Below are 22,880 nucleotides of genomic sequence, written 5' to 3' on the forward strand. Positions count from 1 at the left end.
GATCGTAACATAGCACTACGTTTTGCAGCCGACGTTCCAAGAGAGCCCATAAGCTTATATACACATTTAATTGATGTAGGGCGCTTAGAATGGTAACATTCCACCATGTTCCGTAGCTGGCGTCCCAACAGCCTATTATTCCTAGTTGGGTGACTTAGCAAATCTTGTGTTCTACAATTAACAGCCCCATTCATTATACAATCATCAATGAATATGCATTTGATAATAGAATGTTGTAACGTCTCGAAAAATTAATTAATTGGTAATTAACTTCACGGTTTGCCTCCCTTTCTCACTTACCAAAAAAAAACAATAAGACCATAGGATCTTAAAGCCCTTACCAGAGAGCCTACAACAGAAGACTTTATCACTTATATAATGAGATAGCCAATTCTATGATTGCGTAAATGAATAACAACAAGAGAATACTAAAAATATTATAACATAACTTAATCATAATCATCCAGTGTCTCGATCTAAGACCAATTATCAAGTCAAATATTCAAATACTATAGATCCACATCTCTAAATATTACAAACCAAGACTAAACATCAAAATAAGAAAAGGTTAACTAGGATTAAAGGGTTGCAATACAACTGGTAGCAACACTAAAGAAATCCCAAAAACCAATCATGAAGTGGATTATCGAAATTGAGACACAAATCTCCACTTAGGAGAGGGTCTAACTCCTCCAAAATCAATCTAAAGAGGCTTTCCAAAGCTAGCCTCCTACCTCTAGTTTGAAACATCCATCCTTTAAAGAATCAACAGCTATAAAACACGAACGTTTTAAAATTAGAAAAGATACTAGTGTAAGTCCATCACTTAGAAAGTAAGCATACACAAGGCAATCATGTTGTCATATGGTGAACTCAGTTATTTAGCAAAAATGTTTATAAATCACAAACATTAATATAGAATGAAGTACTCTGTTGAATGACAAGAATATCAAGATGATGCATTGTAGATGTAATATATGATATGCCTTCCACATGCTCACATTGTTTGTTCGGATGAACGCTTCACTTGTCCAGAAGGTATATTTCATTCTCTAACATTTTCTTCTAAGAATGCGCACTCGTTAGTAATTTGGACATAACTTTTGCTACAAATGTCGAAATTCTGTAAAAGACCCCAATTTAGAAAGCGCTTCCCGAGGCGCACGCCATGGTCACTCAAGTAAAGTTATGTGCAGTTTATGAGCTCAAAATCCATCGTTTTCACTACAAAATCCCCATTTTAAATTATCCCCTAGCACTTTTTGGAAATATTTATATCTTTTAGGGACAAGAGGGATTTCTCCTTCCCTAATTCACGGTTGCTTTTTCACTTCTCATAAGTCTCTTTTTACCATAACTTCTAAGTTCTGACTCTCTAACCTACGTTTTGTCAAAATGCTCTCATATTTACTTAGAGTCTATATGTACTTTCTCCAATTCCTTATTTTCCTTTTAGTCTATATTTTCTGGGGCGCTACAGACATGATTTCATTATCAAAACTGCGAGTATGCTGATTTATATGATAAATCCTCGTATTTTTGTTATTTTATATCATAAGCATGTCACTTAACATTGTTTGAAATTTTTTCTCTTGATGCTATCTTGAACAATGTTTTTTTGTTCGTCCGATATTATATTTCATAATGATATTGTTCAACTATAGTTTTATTCTAGGGTAAAAATATAAAAAAGCACCCTAAACTAACAGTTACTTTTAAAATAGCCCCCTGAATTTCCAAGTGTGGTAATGTGATCCATCAGACTCCCAAAGTGTGCCAAAATGACCATTTTTTTTATTATTATATTCCTATAATACCCTTATTCTCTTAAAAATTAATAAAAAACTTTTTTTTTAAAAAAAAAAAAATGAATAAAGAAATTAATAAAAAACAACTATTAATATAAAACTGAAAAGTTAAAGAAATTAAAAACTTAAAACAATTAATATTTTTTAATTAATATATATATATATATATATATATATATATATTTTAAAAAAAGAAGAAAACTGAGTGGCTCGGCAGCCACCCCTTCGCTGGGGGTGGTCTACTGCCACCCCCGACCACCTTTGGGGTGGCTTTGCGGGCCACCTGACGAAGCCAGTGGTGGAGCGTGCCACCTCAGAGGAAGCCAGGGGGTGCGCGACACCGTTGACCCATGGGGGTGGCCCGCGGCCACCTCGGCTTCCTCTGGTTTGGGCTTTTAGTTTATATTATATTATATATATTCTATTTATTTTATTAACAATGACACGTGTTGTCATTTTATTGATGCTGACGTAGCGGCACACTAACGGTATTCGTCAAATGCTTTGACGAAATTTGACTACAGGCAATAATTTAGTTTTATAAATGTATATTTTTAATATATTGATATGTTTTTTTTAGTAAGAGTGATCACACATGTCATCATTTTATTGCTGTTGACATTGACACTAACACTAACATAATCCGTCAAGTATTTTGACGGAATTTGACTACAATGACTAAATTGTTATTTTTTGCCAATTATTTTTTATTTCGCAGTGAGCAATTTGTAATTTAGACCAACCAAATGGATTGATTTTTCATTTATCCTCTTTTTTCATTTTTTTTTAGTTTTTTTTAGTTTTTTTTTTTTAAGAGAATATGAGTATTATAAGAATATAATAAAAAAGTGGCATTTTTTGCACACTTAGAAATTCATGAGGTTATTTTAAAACCTGTTGTTAGTTCAAAAGGCTTTTTTTTTTTATTTTTTTTTTATATATATATTTTTCACTTTATTCTAATAGAATTTTACCAATTCATATTGAGTAAAAGTTATTTTTCTATTGAATACAATCGCCTTTTGATTCTACAGAGATGCTTCCACTACAAAAAATTTCGTCATTAGCGGCCAAATTTGGCCACTAATAGTCCGACGCTAAAGACTATTAGCGGCCACTTTTTTGACTCGCCGCTAATAATTATTTTATAGCGGCAAACTTGGTGGCCACTAAAAATAATTTTATCCGCTGCAATTTTTTTGTTAATTGAGTCTAAAGTCGCCGCTAATACGAGACTATTAGCGGTGACACGTTTGTGGCCGCTAATAGTTAAACTACTCTGGTATTATTAGCGGCCACATGTGTGGCCGCTAATAGTCTACTATTAGCGGCCACATTTGTGGCCACTAATAGTTAAACTACTATAATATTATTAGCTTTTGTTGGGAATTTTCTCTTTACCTTTTGTTGAAGATGAAACTACAATCTCATAAAATAGAATTAACGCTACAGCCTTTGAAAGATGTGTTTTCATTTAAGTGGCCTTTCAATAGGATCTTCACATATTCATACGAACAACAACCTGTCGTTTTTTAGTATTATTTTTTATACAATTTACGTATTAATTAAATAATTAATTTTTTGGAAGCTCATAAACTAAACTATGAGACAATATTGATTTTTTCTTTTTTCTTTTTCTTTTTCTTTTTTTTTTTTAAAAAAAATGGCCACTTAACTTATGATTCCTATTAAAAGTGACTGTTCTTTTGAATAAATGAAAAGTATAATGATCGCATTCTTAATATTCTAATATGCACATCTTGCTTTTCAAATCAATATGTTTTTTTTTTTTTTTTTTTAAAAAAAAAAAACTTTTTGAATAGGTGTCTTAACGTAATATATCATGACTTTTGGATCATCTCCTTCACTTGTCGATTTGAATCTAATCAACTTCTTACTAGTACACATGTTTTGCTAAAAACCATAGGTTAACACCAAAAAAAAATCCAAAAAAAGCTTTGAAATTCTAGTAGAAAGATATTACTTAATTTAAAAGGTACTTAACTGTAGAACGATCATAGTTCCAAAAGTCACAAATATTAAACAACACTTATTTGAATCAAATTACTTTAAGAAAAAAATTAATTTTGTAGAATATATAAGGGCCAAGCGTTAATCATCATTTTCATTAGACATAAAAATAAAAAGTTTCTAAATTTGAAGAAAATCCATGGCTTCCAAATGTATTAGAAAACTTACACTAGTGATGATGGAGTTTTTTATCCTTATTCTCCTAAAAGTTCAGGCTATTGACCTTTCCCCTACCTCTTTGTCTTCCTCTGGACTGCCCATCTTATATTCTCACTCCTCTGAACTTGATGAAGTTAAAGCAAGAATACATACATGCTTTGCAAGAGGGACTAAAGCTTGTGAAAAAAAAATTCCATTTCACATGTTCTTTATACATCTGTCGTTGGATTTTCAAAATTGTCTAGTTTTAATTCATGCAGTATGCTGGGTGGAACAACATCGCATAGAGGAGATGAGTGACGAGCATTACGCATGCATACATAGATGCATAACACATCAAAGAGATGCTGGGTCCTGTTTCACAAAATGTTATGAAAAACATGTTGTGAACCACGGAGATGTCATTTATAAGCAGAATCCGTAGTGTAAGGTCTGGTAAAAAATTCTTAACTACTCTCTCTCTCTCTCTCTCTCTCTCTCGCCGATGCTATGTTGCGGCTAGTTTATTAGAATACTTATTAATTTTCATATCTACCGCAAAGATGGAAGTTATGTTGAACATTGTTTCTTCTACTTGAATCGTTGCTCGTACTAAAAGTTGACATTTATACATATTTTTAACTTATGGCCGGACCATTTAATAAATAGGGTAATTACCTTTTTGACAAAATATTCAGTTTTTAGATACTAAATCTTGTTAAAGATCATAAATACCCTCAAATAAAATATATAAACATTAAAAACTTAGGAAAAAAAACAAATATAAAACTAAAACTTAAGAATTAAATAAAAACAAAACATAAACTTAATAGTTTTTTTTTAAAAAAAAAGAAAAGAAAAGAAAAGTGCGGCTAAACCACCCCCATGAATGGTGGATCAACCACCCAAATGAAGGAGGAGTGGGTGGCTGGACCGCCCCAAAAAATTTCTTGGGGATGGATAGGTTACCCTTCAAGCCCTTAGGAGGTGGTCGAGCCATCCCCAAGTGTTTCAGCCATGCCAAACCATTTAGGGGTGGCCGAACCATCCCTTTATGGGGTGGTTTGGCCACCCATTAGTTTTTTTTAATTGGTTTTTTTTTTTGATAGGTTTTTACTTTTTTACATTCTTAATTTTGAGGTATTTTATGTAAATTTTGTTTTTCATTTAGGTTATTTTCTTTATTTCAAGTTTTTTAATGAAGTTGATTAACAAAAGGGATTTTGGTAAGTAAATGGAAAATCAATGCGGTGGAAAGTCAAACGTGTCAGTTCATTGGGCCATGATGAAAATGCATGGTAGTTCATGGGGAAGAAATGATAATTACCCCTAATAATTAGCTTCAATACCTAAAGTTATGTCAAACAAAATTTTATCATTACCATAACCATTGATTGTCACTCTTTTTTTCTATTAACAAAAAAAAAAAATAGATTAGGAATGAAAAATCATGAAATTATAGATCTAACGGTTTAAATTGATGAGTGAGATGATGATTACTTGATGGCTTTGGCTATTCTACTTTATGTTTTTGTGCATTAAGAATAATTTTTCATATTTTTATGTTTTTGCATCCAACTCGTAGCCAACCCTAGTGGTAACGAGCTTTTATGTTTTTTTTTTTTTTTTTCTTTTTCTTTTTCTTGTCATTTGTGCATTAAGCATAATTTTTATTAAAATTAACTATTCTACTTAACTTGATGCGTGTTTTTCCATGTTCTTAACTACTTACTTTATTTATTAAGCTGCATTTCACACATAAAGCACGCTATGGTTACAGATTCATATGGAGGCTTCTCAGGAAATGTGCGAGAGCAAGACTTGCTAGATAGCAATTCCTAGTTGTCCCTCATTTCAAATAATATTGTTTTGAGTTGTAAAATAATGTTAATTCGGGATGTTGTAATACCTTATCTAATACCGTTGTATTTTTTAGTTTTTAAGTTGGTCTATTTTGGACCCAAAACTATGCCATTTGGGAGTTGAATTTTACATGGGATTTGTTGATCTTGTTTTCTTTCTGGATATTTTAGAGTTGTCTACTGGTGTATTGGGACCTTAAAAATAATATAATGTTCATATAAGATAATATATAAATACTTGTTATTATTATTAAATCCTATGTTGTTATATATGAATCAATATTTATATGTAATATTATATTTAATTTCACATTTTCTCCATCCCATAATTTTTATATTAAAAATAATATAATTTCATCTAATAAACTAAATAGTGTGCCCATTGAGGTTGGGTCCATTAGAACTCAATGTTCAACGTCTCTCACTCACAAATAATGGGCATAGTGTAACCATGCATCCTTTCATCAAATTGATGAATGGCTCTATTCATATTGGTTGATATACCATGCGAGCTACTAGTACACTTATGTAAAAATAATAATAATAATGTTTTCAAGAGAACTATACCAAATTCCATCTACACCAGCATAACACATCTTGGTGGGAAAAATGTCTCATAATGTCCTATAATCGTTCAAAAACATTGGTCTAAACATTTTTAACCCCTCATAAGTTTTAACTCAAAGCTATGCTCAATACCAAAATAGTAATGTAGCCATGATTATATCGCACATTCCAAGAAGTGACACATAGTACCCCAAATAATTATCAAAGGATAATTACGTCCTAATTAGGAAATTAGGATCTTTTGACTTTTCTTGACTTGACTGAACCAGGAACGTTCGTGGTTTCCACTAGGAATGTTTGTGGTTTTCCCACCACGAACAATCGTTGACATGTTGTATTGTGTGTCGAAAAGTACATCCTATGCCTTCAGCGTGTGTGTTAGACCATACCATGAACGATCACAGTCGTACGCTGAACGATCATCTAACCCTAGGTTTTCATGAACGATCGTGATACATTTAGTAAATGTTCGCAAAAAGCCAAATCATTTGATTCTTATCCAATTAGAGCTCTTCACCTATAAATACCCCCTACCCTTGCCCTCTTCACCTCATTTCTGCCCCTTTCAGTCAGTAAACCCTTGAGTGAGAGTGAGAGAGTGCTTTGGAGGAATTTTGGAGAGAGAGAAGAAGCTCTCTTGGTCTTCATCTTCAAGAGAAGTAACCTCTTTAACCTAACTCGTTTCTTAAGTAATTCTTGCTTTGTTTAGTTAATTTATGTAGCCTAGTTTACTATTTTGGTAATATCTCTAGCTAGTTTTACATCTTCGCTTAGTTTTGGTTTTAATTCTAGATTAGTGTTTGATTAGTAGATTTTACGTACCTAGTACTACATGAAGATGTTATTAAGGTTAGCACTCTACTAGAGATCATGTTAAGATCGTAGGACTTGCTTAGAACCAGTTGTATGGCTTTAGGTTTGAATTTAGGATTCAACTCAAGCGCCGAACATTCGCCCTTCACTGGACGAACGAACGGTGTCTGAGACTAACGTTCGCCACTCGTTAGACGAACGATCGTCGGACAGATAAAAAGCCTAATTTGAGGGACCTATTTTAGCCTGAACTTAAGGCTAATGTTAGGATTTTCTCAGATTTCGAGTTTGTGGAGCCTCAAGGAGATTTGTTAGAGGAGCCGTGTGATACAAGTGAGTAAAACTCACATGGATACTTGTTATTATTATTTTCCCGCATAGCACGAATATTTTGTGTAGCAAAACATGCATGTTTACAACTTACACGAAATGTCATTTCATTACTGTAAACTCTATTTTTGTGAAAATATGTGATTAATGGCAAGATAATGAAATGATGAATTTATGAAAGCATGTATGTAAAATACGGTAAAGATTAAATTGCATCGTATGACATGGTACACCATCTTGTGCAGAAAAACGTCAATAGGCTTACTATTATACGAGTTGTTCTTTATTGTCAAAAGTATATAATGTGTAGTGATGGGCCTTGGATCCAATGATTGTTTTGTGATCGGCACACCATGCTTAAATGAGGTTCACGGTTACGGCTTTGCTAGTAGGGTGGGTCACCTGAAGTCGGACTTCGTAGGGCAGCTAGTATATGACGGTATGTGTACATATCCGGGGCACTAGTGTTGTATTACAGGTCCCTCAAGACAGCGACAACCCTGTTGAGAAGGGGTTAATATCCTAGGTAGACCATATGAAATTGAACTATGAGATGATACTCTTGATATAAGCATATATACACTATATCTATTCTACATACATTATCATCTTGTACAATGAAAGATTATTCTCTTGCATGTAATTTCAACTTCAATTGAGTTCACCAAATGATAACCTGTGTATCATGCATATCATTACTCATTAAGTCGTGGACTTACTCTTATATTTTTTTTCACCTATGAAACATGTATTTCTTATAGATAGTTTTTTGTGATATCGAGTTCGGAGTAGCGTTTGGTCCTGTTGGAGGGAGTGCTCAGGATTATTTTCATGGAGTTAGATCTCATTTGGCTGGCATGGATGTAGCGTGGACATAGTGAATCCCACCGTGATATGATAGATATCGATCTGGTTATGCTTGAGGACAAATTGCTGGATTTTGAAGATCACTCATGGTAATTAGTACTTTTGGGTGATGTTGTAGGCTTAGCATTTGAGATCGATTGTGTATTAAGGTTTAGCTCTGATCTTTTATCAATGATTTGTATAGTGTAATTTCAGTTAATGTAATGACTCTTGGTAGATGCTTTGGTTGTAATTCATGTTGATAGAATATCTTATTTTTTTGCTGCGTAGTATTCTCTTCTTGAAGAGTAGTAGATCCCTAAGTCTTATTTCTTGTGGAATAGGATTGAGAGACGAACTGTGAAATTAATTACCAGTTAATTAATTTCTCGAGACGTTACATGACATAATCACCTCAATTCGACATAGTAATTGTAACACCCCACTCTTTAATTAGGGTGAAGTATACTCTAATTATTGCCTAGGTATGTTAGAGTTGTTAGAGTTGCTACCAATTTTTCAGAATGGGCTTGAGTTTTATCCCTTATGGCCAATGCTCCTTTATCTCTACTTAAGCCTTTTGGAATTAATTCTAAGAGCCAATAGCTCTTAAATGCTTAAGCCTAGGGGTGTTAGATGAGTTCGGCTACTCGTGAACTCAGTTCGATTCGAATAATAAATGAGCTGTTCGTGAACATAATAATCCACTCGAATATTAAACGAGACATACTCGTATAAACTCGGCTCGGTTCGAATAAAGCTCGTGAGCTTGGCTCATATAAGTTTGACTCGACTCGTTCAGCTCGAATCGTTAGCTTGCTCGTATATATTTATATATATACATATCTATTAATATACATATAATTATATTGATAAAAATGGGATTTATAATATAAGTATGCATTTTAGTTATTAAGTAATAAGTATGAGATATTCATTTAAATTTACATAACCTTTTGAAGTTCTGATTTTTTCATTTAAAGTCATAATTTTTTATCTAAAAAATTTAATTTATTTGGAAGAATCTGGAATGGGATTATACAAATTAATGATTTATATTTGCATATATTATAAAAATTTATAATTGGATAATGCCACAGCCACGTGTGTGGCTGTGGCTGAATGAGGGAGAAGAAATATCTTCTCCCTCTTTTGTTGCATGAGAGACAAGACGTGTTTTGTCAAAACAAAAACAACGAAGAAGAAACACTAGAGAAGAAAGGAAACACAGAGAGAGCTCGCTCAGCGCTGTGGCCTTGGTGCGTCAGTGGCGATTGCACCACTTGGTGGCAGTGGGCCGCTGTCTTTGGCCTAAGGGAGTGTCGCCGTGCGGTCATTGTAGTGGATCAATGGGGTGAGCATGAAAATCTAAGGAAGGTTTTTGGTGGGTCTTCATTGTTGGGTGGTCTTCGGCCATGGAGCATGTCGGAGTAGTCGTCTCATGTGGTCACAGACCTTTTGTGCAGTGGTTTTGTGCCGGTTAGGTGTTGGAAAAGCTTTTTTTTACTATTTTTTAAGTTAAAAGATTTACAGAAACTCCAATCGAGCTCAAGCCGCTCGAGCTCGATTGAAGTCTCGGCTCGTGAACCTAACCGAGTTCGAGCCAAGCTCGAACTTGGCTATGTTCTTGACAAGCCGAATTCGAACATTGATTTCAAATTCGACTCGAGCTCGAGCCGAGTTCGAGCTCCTCAATAATGTATTCGAGCCGAATCCGACAGTCCTAAGCTCGGCTCGGCTCGGCTCGAATACAGCCCTACTTAAGCCCATGAGAAATTAATTCCTAAACCCATAACTCTTTATTGCTTAAGCCTATAGGAAATTAATTCTTGAGCCTAATCATCTCTAAGTAATGAGCCACATAGGAATCAAATTTCTGTGACCCATATGTTATCAAATAAAACAATCCAAATAAATAAATACATAACCGAGGCACATAGCAAATGGTCAATTTACATTAGCTCAAAGAGGGACCTAAAGGGCAAAATATAATTAGCTTTAAATAGGTCTATGACAATATCACACGACCATTTAATCACAATTGATTCCACTAAAAAAATGTGACTGCACTCTAATATGTATTTTCAAATTAATGAATCAATCCTTGTGACATACTTATTTATTACATATTATCCATCCATGAAATCATTCAATAGTCAAACCAAAGTTAATGCACTGTTATTGAGTTCGCTACCTATTTTCCTTGATACTCCTGATTTAATTACATGATATCTCCTTTTTTGTACTGTGTGAGATTTTCATCTCACCTTGCACAAAAAAAAAGTTTCAGTAAATACCACTGAAAGACTAAAGCCCGAACTTTAGGATAATCAATCTCATTAAATCTACATCAAGGGGAATATTCCTTATTGCTTTGTTCCATGACAATGGATTTGGATTCTTTCTTGATGAAGGTGTTCTCATAATGCTATATGCAACCACCCATCGCACAGAATTGTTGACTAGCTATTTAATCTCATTCTCATGCATCAAAGTGACCTACACTTTACATTTGAGTTCACAATCTTCTCAAGATTATAATAACTATTATAAGTCATCGTGCACGAACACCATTCTTAATCACAGTGTTAAAAGAATGATGACTCACATAGTCTGTTCGGTGCATGGCACCACCTTGCACTTACACCAATATATCAACTCGAAGCCCTTCATGCTTCTCCTAATCAAGATAGATCGTTACAGTTGACATGTTATAGTCTGGATGGATTTCTCAGTTCTATTTATGACTACGAACAATATTTTATAAACTACAAGGACATATGACTATGATCTTCTATGTAATAATCTCATTACTCTCACCTTAGTCAAATACAATGTAACTTAGCGTCCTTACATATACATCATATGAAAATATTCAAACATATATGCAGGGACGGAGCTTGAAGTTTTTATGGGCAGGGGCCAATGGCTAAATTTTTTTTTTGATAGGGGCCAAATAAGCTAAATTTTGATTTTTACCTTATATTTTTTAAATTTTTAGAATTTTTTTCTTTTTTTTCTACTTAGGAATTTTTTTTTTTTTAAAAGGAAATTGTGGGGAGGGGGGCCATGGCCCCTGCCAGTCCCCCCCTCCCTCCGTCCCTGCATATATGTACATGTAAAACAATGTATATATGTCCAATGTTCAATAATATACAATTATAGAAAAGCAACATCAATGCAATTGGAGTTTTGGACACCAGACCCAATAATTTTATTATAAATTTAATAATGGGTTGAATATTTGATGAAGTTGGATAAAATTTAACGTGTATGGAGGTCAGATTATGCTTAGGACAATGCTAGAGGTCATACTAGGGCTTTAGATAGTGTTCATCCCATTATCAAAATGTTACGCAAAAGAGTTATAAAACAATGCATCATGGTTATCTAGCTATCGTATTATCACAAAACGAAACTCATTTTAAATCTCATGCCTTTATATACAAAAACCAACTTCTTCAAGATAGATCATGCAACTTAGTTCTTGATATTTAAGAAAATAGCTAAGTATAAATAAATACAACATTAAATAGTAAAAGCATGTTTGAAAATGAAAGACTAAAGGTCTAGATTAAACTTTTACCTCAAGATAAAGGGTCTCTAAGCTTTAAGGGATGAAGGCCTCTCTCTCTCTCTCTCTCTCTCTCTCTCTCTCTCTCTCTCTCTCTCTCTCTCTCTCTCTCTCTCTCTCTCTCTCTCTCTCTCTCTCTCTCTCTCTCTCTCTCTCTCTCTCTCTCTCCTAGGTCTAGGGTTTCGAAGTGGGGCCAAATGGGTCTGAGACTGCATCCTTACCTTTAAATATAGGACAGCCCACGCAACTAGGGTTTTTAAAGAGGTGTCTTTTTTTTTTTTTTTTTGAAAAAAGAAAAAGAAAAAAAGAACTGTGGATAATTTTGAATGTTCGTTAAAAAATTTGATCATTCGAGGACAATCATTTGAAACCAACTAAAATATTAGTGTTAATTATGCGGGACGTTACACAGGTGACCACCCCCAACTTAGCTTTAAGGGTGGTTTAACACCCTAATGGCCATTGAGAGGGATTCGGCCATTCTCAAACATTTTTCTTTTTTTTTCTTGATTTTGGCATTTTCAAAATGATGTGGTGAAAATAATTGATGTTGACTCACTGACATGTACGCATGTCAAAATATTATTGAACAAAATGTGGCCATCAACTTACATGTCATTGCTCATTGATAATGGTGTATACATTAAAAAGTGATTTGATACTTTTTAAATCTTAGAGGGTGAAACCATATGAGTCTCTATAGTGTTTTTTTGCATAAACTAATCACATCATACCATTGAATGTCATATCCTAGTTGAGTCATACCCGATTTGTGTAAGGAGTGCCTTGCGTGGGTTTGGGATTTGCCCTTCAGGGGTTGATACACGAAGTGACACTGCCTTGATAGGTTACCCGTCATTAAAAAAAAATCCAAAAAACATTGCTTGCATGTGAATACATAAATAGTAACTTGGTAAGAAAAAATGAAACATAAAGATTGAATTAACCCATGAAAAAGAGAAAATATATACAAAATGATTAAAATCCCTTGGTGGCTTTGTTATTGGCATGCATATCGGCTAAAAATGGTAGTTTTTTTTTTTAAACCCTAAAACCCTATTAAATTTCAAGTGAACATTTTTATGCATTAAATGTGAATTGTCCATGAAGTTACGCTTACTTTACTTTAACACTAAATCCATTTTTCAAATTAGTGTAATAGCATAGACAACACTAATAAATTTGGATGAAACCCATGACATTCTCAACTTTCTAGAAGTTTATGAAATACGTTTTCAATACTTAAGGTTCATTGTGATCTGCAAATTTTAATACTCGCAAGCGCACGAATCGTTTGCAATATAGTGTATGTGCAAGTGCGAGATCGTATCCACAGGGAATTGCGTTTTTGCAAACAAAATTTAAATCCAAATTAATTTAATACTAACCTAGTTCCAAAAATTAAGAGATTTTTTTTTTTTTTTTTGTGAGTAAAAATCAAAAGCATAAAAAAAATTAACTAGAGTGAATGTAATCAATTAAAAAAAAAACACTAAGGTATCGGAATCGGCACTCACAAACTCATAGCAACCTATTCCCATGATCAATAATATTTCCCAAAGTTCTCACAATAAAATATTAAGTATGTTTTACTTTTGCTTCAAATAATTAATCAAAACCATCCCATGTATCCATTCTTTACACAAATCACAAAAGAAATTCAATTTAAATTAAATCATCAAGTGTATCCGTAAATCACAGCAAGATATCCAATTTAAACCAAAACATCAATTGTATCCGTAGAATAAATCACAAGGGATATTCAATTTTTTTAAACAAAGAAAACCAAGCACAATCAATTATATGGAACTATCCTAAATCATCAAATGTATCATTGAATCACAAAAAAGATATCTAATAAGTCTTGAATTATTCAAACCTAGTTTGTGTTGTATATATAACGTTTTGTTGTAGTTTTGTGTTATGTCTTATTTTCAGGTCTTAGTTGAAATCTAGTTCAAAACACTTGAATTAGACCTGAAAATACATCAAGGGCAATTTGGTCATTTCCAAAGTTCAAGGTTGATCTTGAAAAGATAAAAAATCGTCTAAGGCATTTCGATCAATCGATTATTTGTACAGCTAATAATTCGATCGATCGACTTTCAGTCGACCCAACTTCGATTAGTCAAGATGCGATCGATCGATTCTTAGAGCACCACAAATTCGATCGATCGACATTATATTAGATCGATTGAATTCGCATCTTCTAAAAGGTCTAGATATTTCCAAATCTTTGTGCGATCCAAATTGAAAGTTGAGTTCTATGGACAGAAATGGACGCGGACCAGCTCTATTTGTGCGGCTAGAATTGATCATTGATAAGTCTTTTGTAAATCCAAATCTCTATATATCTGAGGTTAGAGTTTAGGGTTAGGTCATGCATCTTTTGGGGGTTTCGATTTTCTCAGGTGTATCTTAGTTAATTTTATTGTGTTTTAGTTTCTTTTGATGCAACTCTTTGAACCGAAATACAGAGAGCTTGTTCCCTTTGCATTTTCTTCTTTGTTCTTCATTTTCTAGCTTAGTTTTCTTTTCTTTTCCTTTCTTTTCTTGTAATCCGAATTTCTGAAGTTTTAATCTACTGTTTTAGTTCATTTTCTTCTTGTTCCTTTACTATTTTCATTAATTTTCATGCTTAGATTAGATTCAATTATGTCTAGCTAAATTCTATCTTTGGGTTTGATTAAAATCTTTTCCAAAAACCATGAAGTGTTCTTGATGTTCTTAGGATTTTCTAGATGTGTTTGATGATTGTATAAGACTAGAGGATTGCAAAACCCATGATAAAAGGTTTTGCATTCCATATTCCAATCCATTTATTCATGAAAAAGAGTTATGCTTGTCTATGAGTTTTCTTAGATTCATGAATAAAATCAACATTTTTGAAAGAGAATGATGTCTTGTGCAATGGTTCTATTTGGCATGATGCATGTTTACCTATTAGAATTACCTTATAGGATATGCTAGGGAACACGGATCGTTTCACACCTTTGGTAGTCTAAATCGTTTTTCAATTGTAGTTTAACTTTACGTGAAGTGATCGGTGTGAATCTAGATACCTTATCATTGTGTCTAATTAGGGTTTCCATGCATTGTGTATGCTTATTAGGATGCTTTATAGAGTAGTAAGCTAGGGAGAATCAATCCCCCACACCTTTGGTAGTATAAACGTTTTTCAATTATAGATTAATCTTTACGTGGTAAGTGTTTGATGTGAAACTATGTGCTTTATAAATACGTCCTAACAAAAGTGTTTTCATGTCGAGGTCGTCGTAATGGTTGACGCCCATTACGCGTTCATTTCATGCATGTTAGGAAGATCCATATAGACATTAAGCATTTCATTAGTTGAGGATTAGATGAGATCAATACCCTAAGTTTCTTTTAAGTCTGTTTTCATTTTCCGTTTCTATTATCTTGTTGTAGCTTCAATTCTACAACCTTTGTTTGTTTTTATTTTTAAGTTAAGTTAAATACGCTCATTAAATATCCCGTTATGCAAAACAACCCCTAGATCTCTGTGGTTCGATAACCCTTACTATAGTACAATTGATTCGTACTATTGTGAGTGGTAAACACTTATAAATTTAAAATCCACGTACAGAGTCGTCTAGACTCGAGCGTACCAATATCCAAGAATCATTCCACAAAATTTAATTGAAGTAAAACAATTGAAAATCAAACTCATTAATATTGAAAAATATTATATCACATGAGAATATTGTTGCTAATCATAAGTGAGGCTTCATCCTCAACCTTAGTTGAGAGTTTAGCCTCTCATGGCTAAAAATAACATACTAACTTGAATTTAAAAACATTAAAAATTAAAAGAACTTACAAGAAAAATTGTTGCAAATGTAAGATATTATCTCCATATATGGCCTATATGCCACATAAAGAAGTATTTATTAATATTTAATAAATAAATAGTATATACGGTATTACAGTTAGGTAATTTAATTAATTAAATTACCGTTATGGAATATGAAATCGTTTTAATTGATTTAAAATCAATTAATAATATTGTTTCCTTGATGGGAGGAACAATACGGTATTTACCATATTTGAGGGTCCCTGACCTAACCTATAAGTTAATAGCTTGTGTACACCATCAGTACGGCAATACAGTCATAGGCATAGGTTAGAAGATCCCTCAAATAATCTTTTCTTGTTCTTCAGATGGATCGTGGAAAAGCTTGAGCAAATATGGCTAGAGGTAAGCTTGAATTTTGTCTTATTTGTTTTCCGCTGCGCATGTTAGTTTAAGCAAATATGTTGATCATTTCTATCATGTGGTATCAGAGCCACTTCTATGCTATTTTGCTTAGCAATAAGTTTTTGTTGAATCTATAATTTCTGTGAACATAATCTATTTTTATTGTTCACATACGGTTGTTAAACATATTTTTGTGAACATATTTTTGTTCAATCCAGTATTTTTGTGAACATAATTTGTTCATGTATAACATATAGATATTTTCTATTCATGGTATATTATGATATGGATTCTTGAACTATGATATGGGTACTTTCATGTATTTCTCAGTATTAAGTTTTTTGTTGAATTCAATATTTTTTTTTGTGAACATAATTTATTTGTAATTACATTTATTGATGTTCACGTATGGTTGAAAAGCATATTGGTTTAGAAATAGATCCTTGCCGTAATCTTGATATGGGTATTTTCATAAAGGGGTGGCAGCTAGGGTTCCATTTTTTAGGGTTTTCAACCCATCTGGAACATTACGGGTCGGGTTGGTTGGTGACCGGATAGGGTTTTTGACCCATTAAGGTTTCTGGGTTGGATATATTTTTTGGTAGGGTTTTTTAAAACCCATGTAGTTTTGGGCCATTTAAGTGAGCTAACCCAATTTGGGCCAACACTATACATAGACCCAGAGGCCCGACCCGATTAAGTGGGTTGACCTAATTGCCCAATACAGTAGCCCATTTGGAGTCTTGTGACCCAGAAGCCCAATCCAATATAGTTGCCCATTACAGTAGCCTTTAAATAAAATAAACGATTTGGCTCATATGGGGTTCGAACTTGGGACCTTCATGTCCATAAAGTGACAAGCTTCAAACCATTGAGCTAAGCCTGGTTTTATGCTTTCACATTAAGGTTTTATTCCCTTTATTATTTACAGTACTGTGTATTAAAATTATTGTTTATTTAATACATGAATTGAGGAATATATTTTTAATTGTTGAATTTATATTGTTTGCTTGATGCCTAGACCTAAGAATAATTAACAATACCATATATACTGGTGTGTTTACAGTAATGCCAAGAATGCAATGTCTAGAAAAGTTTTGGCTAGGAAAGTCTTGGGATTTAAGTGTGTCCATGTGACCCCCCTCACTTTCCTGGGAACTCACCTGGTTGCACCTTGGAAAATGCTGTTTACCTCATTTAAGTATTGGTTTTTTATATTCCTGGGGCTATTAAGGGGGCATCTATAAAGTTGTTAGATATTAATGAAGTAGCAATTATCATGATAATTTTGGGAGAGCCACAGCATCCCAATTTTGAATGACAATTGCATCAAGATTACACACACGTAATTATCATTATGATTTTGGGGAGCCACAGCATCCCAAATTTTAATGATAATTACATCAGGATTACACGCATGAACCTCATAAAGATTTATTAGATGTTCATGAATTACAGCATGATTATTATGATTTTGGGAGAGCCACAGCATCTCGATTTTATAATAATCGCATAAAGATCGTACACGTGAACTTCATATAGAAAAATTAACATGGTCTTAAATTAATTTATAAATTTAATTACTTATCCCCACAGGGAAATTTTTATTTTTATGACTTAATTAGAATAAGATGACAAATTTAGTATTGAAAGTAAAATTTCTCTCAGTTGCCCATAGGTACGGAGAATTTTATTTATTAATATTTAAATTTGCTTTAGTCTTATTAATAAAGAGTAAATTTCATGCGTGATGCAACCTTTGCCCACAGGTAGGTTGAAATTTACTATTTAAATTGGCATTGGTTAATTTAAAATAAAGTTAATTCATAGCATTAAAGTATTTATTTTATTTTTGGGTTATTGCAGCTATTCATATTACTCTACCTTAGTAGTTTCATATACCAATACATTATGGTAATATTTTTCTGACTGAAAAATATTAATATGCTTTTTCATTTGTAGTGTTAAAAATTTGGTGCTCCGTATGGACAACCACCTACTCCCGCGGAATTAAGTACGCCACATGAGATTATTAAGCATGAACGGTGGGAGTGATTTAATCACTTAAGTTAGATGTTCATGAAATCTCATGTCACTAAAGTCATCAGGGATTTATTCCTGAATGTTATAGAGCCAAAGTTTTATAAAGGTTGTTTATGAACATTTAATAAGTTCAAACAAAACTTGGCCAGCACCCTAATAGAAAAAGCTTTAAAGACAAACCTTTTAAAGTTTCTAAAGTGTTTATAATCTCATTATGGGAATGAAGGATATTATAGCTTAACTTAAGTACCTAAAGATTGAGATTTTTTGAGTCATTGTTGGTCTATTTCATTTTTTTGAATTCTCTCTTCTAAGTGTAGAATTTTATCTTTTAACACACATAAGGATAAATGGTTAGTAAGTGAACTTCTAACCATGTGTGTTCAAGGATATGACAGAATTCATGAAGGGTTCACATGGTTACTCATGTCAAGGGAATGACCGATAAATGCAATCATGTCCAACACTTAAAGTATGAGAATAAGGTGCCAATAAAGTATTATGGCAATCAAGATACCTACTTTTCATGCAATAAGAAAAATTAAGGGCATATAAAGAAAGATTGCATGAAGTGTAAGAAATGACTTAAAAAATAAAGATAATCTTATATATCTAGTATGTCATGAATCTCTTTTAGTGACTCATTCAAATATGCTGTGGATTGATTATGGTTTAACAATCCACGTTGTCAACACAAATGCAGAGTCTTTTTAAAATGAATAACACGTGTTTATAATTTGAGCTTGTTGGGATCTATAGGTTAATTTTGAGATTCAGTTATATTTTTTACCTCAAAAATGATTTATATTCCATAATCTTTTAGAAATTTATTTTATAGTTTGGCTTGTTAAAAATTTCAATTTTATTTTTAAACTTGAAATTTTTCTTATTTTAGGTGGAATATTGGTTGGGGTTTATTTAAAGCCTATTTAAAATTGACCTACATCCCAACTTTTGAAACAAAATTATTTGTTTGTCTCTGCGTACTGATGTTGACGTAAAGTAGAGTCTTTGAGAATTTAAAAAAAAAATGCTCTTGTTATGGCTTTGAAGATTGAAATATATCTCCATACAGTAAATAAAAGTCGGTAATTTACTAACTTTGGTACTTGTGTGGACTGCATAAGAGAAACCATACCAACAAGACCATTAGAGGTGCCAAAGAGAGCCGTTTAAAATTCTTGAGATCATGTACATTGAAAGGTATTGACCTTTTCATACTCATTGCCTAAATGGTCAGAGATATTTTTATCTCTTTTGGTGATGACCATATAAAGTTTATGTATCTCTATCTTCTAAATTTTCAAACTGGGGTATTGAATGCTTTCAATACCTATAAGGAAGAAGAAGAGAAAACAATATGAAGATCATAAGATCTAATATAGGCATAGAGTATTAAGGTAGGTATACACAAAAGGGAAATGGTTAGTAACACTAATCTGTTATTACCCTTATAGAGTAAAGCTTTGAAGACCGTTGTCTATATGTGTTGTGCAAATATCTACCTAAATAAATAGGAAAATACTTGTACGTTTTACTCGCAAGTGCACAAGATCAAAACAATAGTATAGCAGGCAAATACGAGATCATTCCCATAAGGATTGCTATAAATTGTATTTAAAGAGAAATTCTTAAAAGCGATATGTTGAATAAAACGTGATAAAAGATTGAATATAAAATACTATGAAGAAAAGGTAGGGCTTCGATATCCACCGCTAATCATACTCAAATAAGATTCGCAATATGCACAATACTCCAATCATAACATGATGCTTAATGCTTACCAGCCACAAGGGAATGGTATCTTCTCCTAAAGCTATTGATTTCCATAAACAACGAGTTAGGCATGGTATCTACTCTAACTCTTTTCTTCCTTGAAGGATTTAGCATGGTATCTACTAAGTTGTTCTTCAAGAAAGCATAAATCTATGGAAATCGGTAAACACACTCAGATTGAAATATGGTATCTATTCCAGTTGTCTTTATGTTGATTAATCCAAGAACCTGTGTCGGGGTTCTCTTGTTACTCTATTATGCCCAGGACTCGGTCATCCAAATTGACATAAATAACAAATCCATACCACATGCATATGATGGCCAAACATAAACATATGAGGAATTCAAGAAACTAGAATTAATCAAGTTAAGCATCAATATACAAATTGTAGCAAAGCAAATTGAAAAACTTAAAGAGACATGATTAGGGCTTCAATCGAGCCCTAACTAAAGTATTAGTTACAACTAATATAAAATAAAATTATATACATACAGAAAATAAATAAAGAAAGAAAGTAAAAACTAAAAAGAACCTCCTTGATGTAGTTTTTGATTCTTCCTCAAAGCTTCTCTGTCTTTCTTCAAAGGCTAGTGGCCTATTTATAGGGATTAGAGAAGCTTTAGAAGCTCTAGAATTCCTATTACAATTCTAAGTAGGTTTTCTAGTCCAAAAAGAATAATTACAAGTCTTCTCCTTTTCTGAAATTTCTATCCAAGTAGGAAAAGGATTCCAAAATTCGTACAGATTTGCGGTCTTTTATTGCGGGGCAATTTTGGCATGAAAAACATCCGAATTAGGAAAAACCTATTTCTGAGATATTTGTTTCCTTTATTATTAGCTTTCCAACGCCACAAATTTTGTTGCAATCTGATACTTGAGCCAAAAGTTATAATTAAATTACTGAGACATGCTCATTCTGGATTCTTTCCAAAGATAACGAATTTTTGCCAACTTCTCTTTCCTTAAATTCAAAATTGATTTGGAGTTTGAATCTATCCAAAAGTGAGTTTGCTGACTTCATTATAATCTTGGAATTTGATCGGTTTTTCTTCTAAAACCTGTAAAATATAAGAAAACACAAAAACAACACAAAACATCAAATTATAACAAAACTAAGAGCTTAACATATGTAAATTAAGGGGCTTGAATGTGTAACATTCAGCACTTATCAATATGTTAAACAGGATTCCATCTAAGGTTGTCCTTAAGACACCTTTTAAAGTATGAAATAAATGGAAGCCAAGTTTAAATTATTTACACATATAAGGTTGCCTTGCTAAAGAGGGGATTTATAATCCTCGCCTAAAGAAATTAGATTCAAGGACAACCAGCGGATCTTTTATAAGCTATCTAGTAAACTTTAAAGGGTTTTAAAGTTTTATTATCCTTCATATAAGCCTAGAGTTGTTCATTGTAAAATTTTTAGAGGATACGGAACATAGTGGGAGTGCTCATTCACACAAATTGGAATTTGAGGAAGCACTAGAGTTGGCCAAATCTCCTCCTCATAGAGGATGATTGATTGTATTCAGAGAAAATCAGATTGATTATCCTGAGCCACAATCATTTCTAGAACAACCAACTCATACAGAACAGGTTCAAAATCTATTCTCCCATTGCAAAATGCAGAGGAAGTAGAATTAAGAAAAATTCTATAGAATAAGGAGATCAACAATTCTTAGTGATCATGTTGTATATCTCCCCACTTGGGTTGGGCACTGGTTGACTTGGGAACTTCCTTCTTTCTCTTTCCCCCACTTGATTGGCTAATTGACCAATTTGCCCTTCCATCTTGGCAAGAGCTTGATGCGTGAACTGCTTTGAATCCCTGAACTCATTCTTAAGTTCTTATATAGTCTGACTATTGCTAATAGTGGCGGCCTAGTTTTTGTATAGTCTGGTTGTTACTCATGGTGACACTCTTAAGCTCTTGAATATTCTGGCTACTTGCTTGTATGAATGTTTTGATTGTGTCTTCAAATGATGATTGTGGTTCCGGCTGTGGCACTTGAGTGGTAGACTGGAAAGCAGGAGGTTGGGCTTGGTGAGATGATCGGAACTGATTCTGAGCCTGTGAAGGGAATCCAGAAGGATATTGATTATGAGCTTGAGTTGATGTTCCTCCTTGATTTTGTGGTTGATTTTGCTTCCAAGAGAAGTTTGGATGGTTTCGCCATCCTGAATTGTAAGTCTCAGCAAAAGGTCCACTTGTTGGTTTCCTATAATCATTAAAGGCATTGACCTGCGCGGATTTGGAAGCTAGATCTATGATTCTTGTCAATCTCTGCATGTCATGCGCCCCCAAAAGGTGTTTGTCGTTGTCCTCTGCCTCTGTCGAACCAGGCTGTAACGCCCCGCCTTTTACAAAAAGGCGTAAGTGAAAATTTCGATTTTCACGTGACATTACTACAACATCAGAGTTATAAATTGGTAGCGGAATATAATTTATCCAACAGACTTGGATTAAATAACACATCAGAGCTTTTTAAATTAAATACCTCTAAACATTCATTAGAAAATACTTAGAACAAATACATGGAAACAGGTGTCCATAGTGACACAAGAGAATACATGGAAATTATTAGCAATCTTGTCAACATAAAATGTTATAAACACAGAAGACTACAAACAAAATACAAACTATGTATCTTTAACTTGAAGACCACTCGAGCTCTAATCTTTGTCTATAAACCTGCACCAATGTATATATATATATAGAAATAAAAACACAAAACAATCTAAGTGAGTCCACTGTTTCCCATAATAATATGAATGCTGATTTATTTAATAAAATACCACTTAATGCAAATATGGTTTTATAGTCACGTATATACGCAATATATAAACCGTGGTAGCTAATCACAGTCATATA

At 33.2% G+C, this 22,880-nt stretch overlaps 1 long non-coding RNA gene across 1 annotated transcript; it reads left to right on the forward strand.

Moving 5' to 3' along the window:
* The first annotated feature begins 3,770 nt into the window (after positions 1-3,770).
* Positions 3,771-5,987, forward strand: LOC133873906 (uncharacterized). Its single transcript, XR_009901184.1, has 2 exons — positions 3,771-4,428; positions 5,758-5,987. It is a non-coding gene; the product is annotated as an uncharacterized LOC133873906 (long non-coding RNA).
* The last annotated feature ends 16,893 nt before the right edge of the window (positions 5,988-22,880 follow it).

The sequence above is a fragment of the Alnus glutinosa genome, chromosome 7, assembly GCF_958979055.1.
Source record: "Alnus glutinosa chromosome 7, dhAlnGlut1.1, whole genome shotgun sequence".
Taxonomy (NCBI): Eukaryota; Viridiplantae; Streptophyta; class Magnoliopsida; order Fagales; family Betulaceae; genus Alnus; species Alnus glutinosa.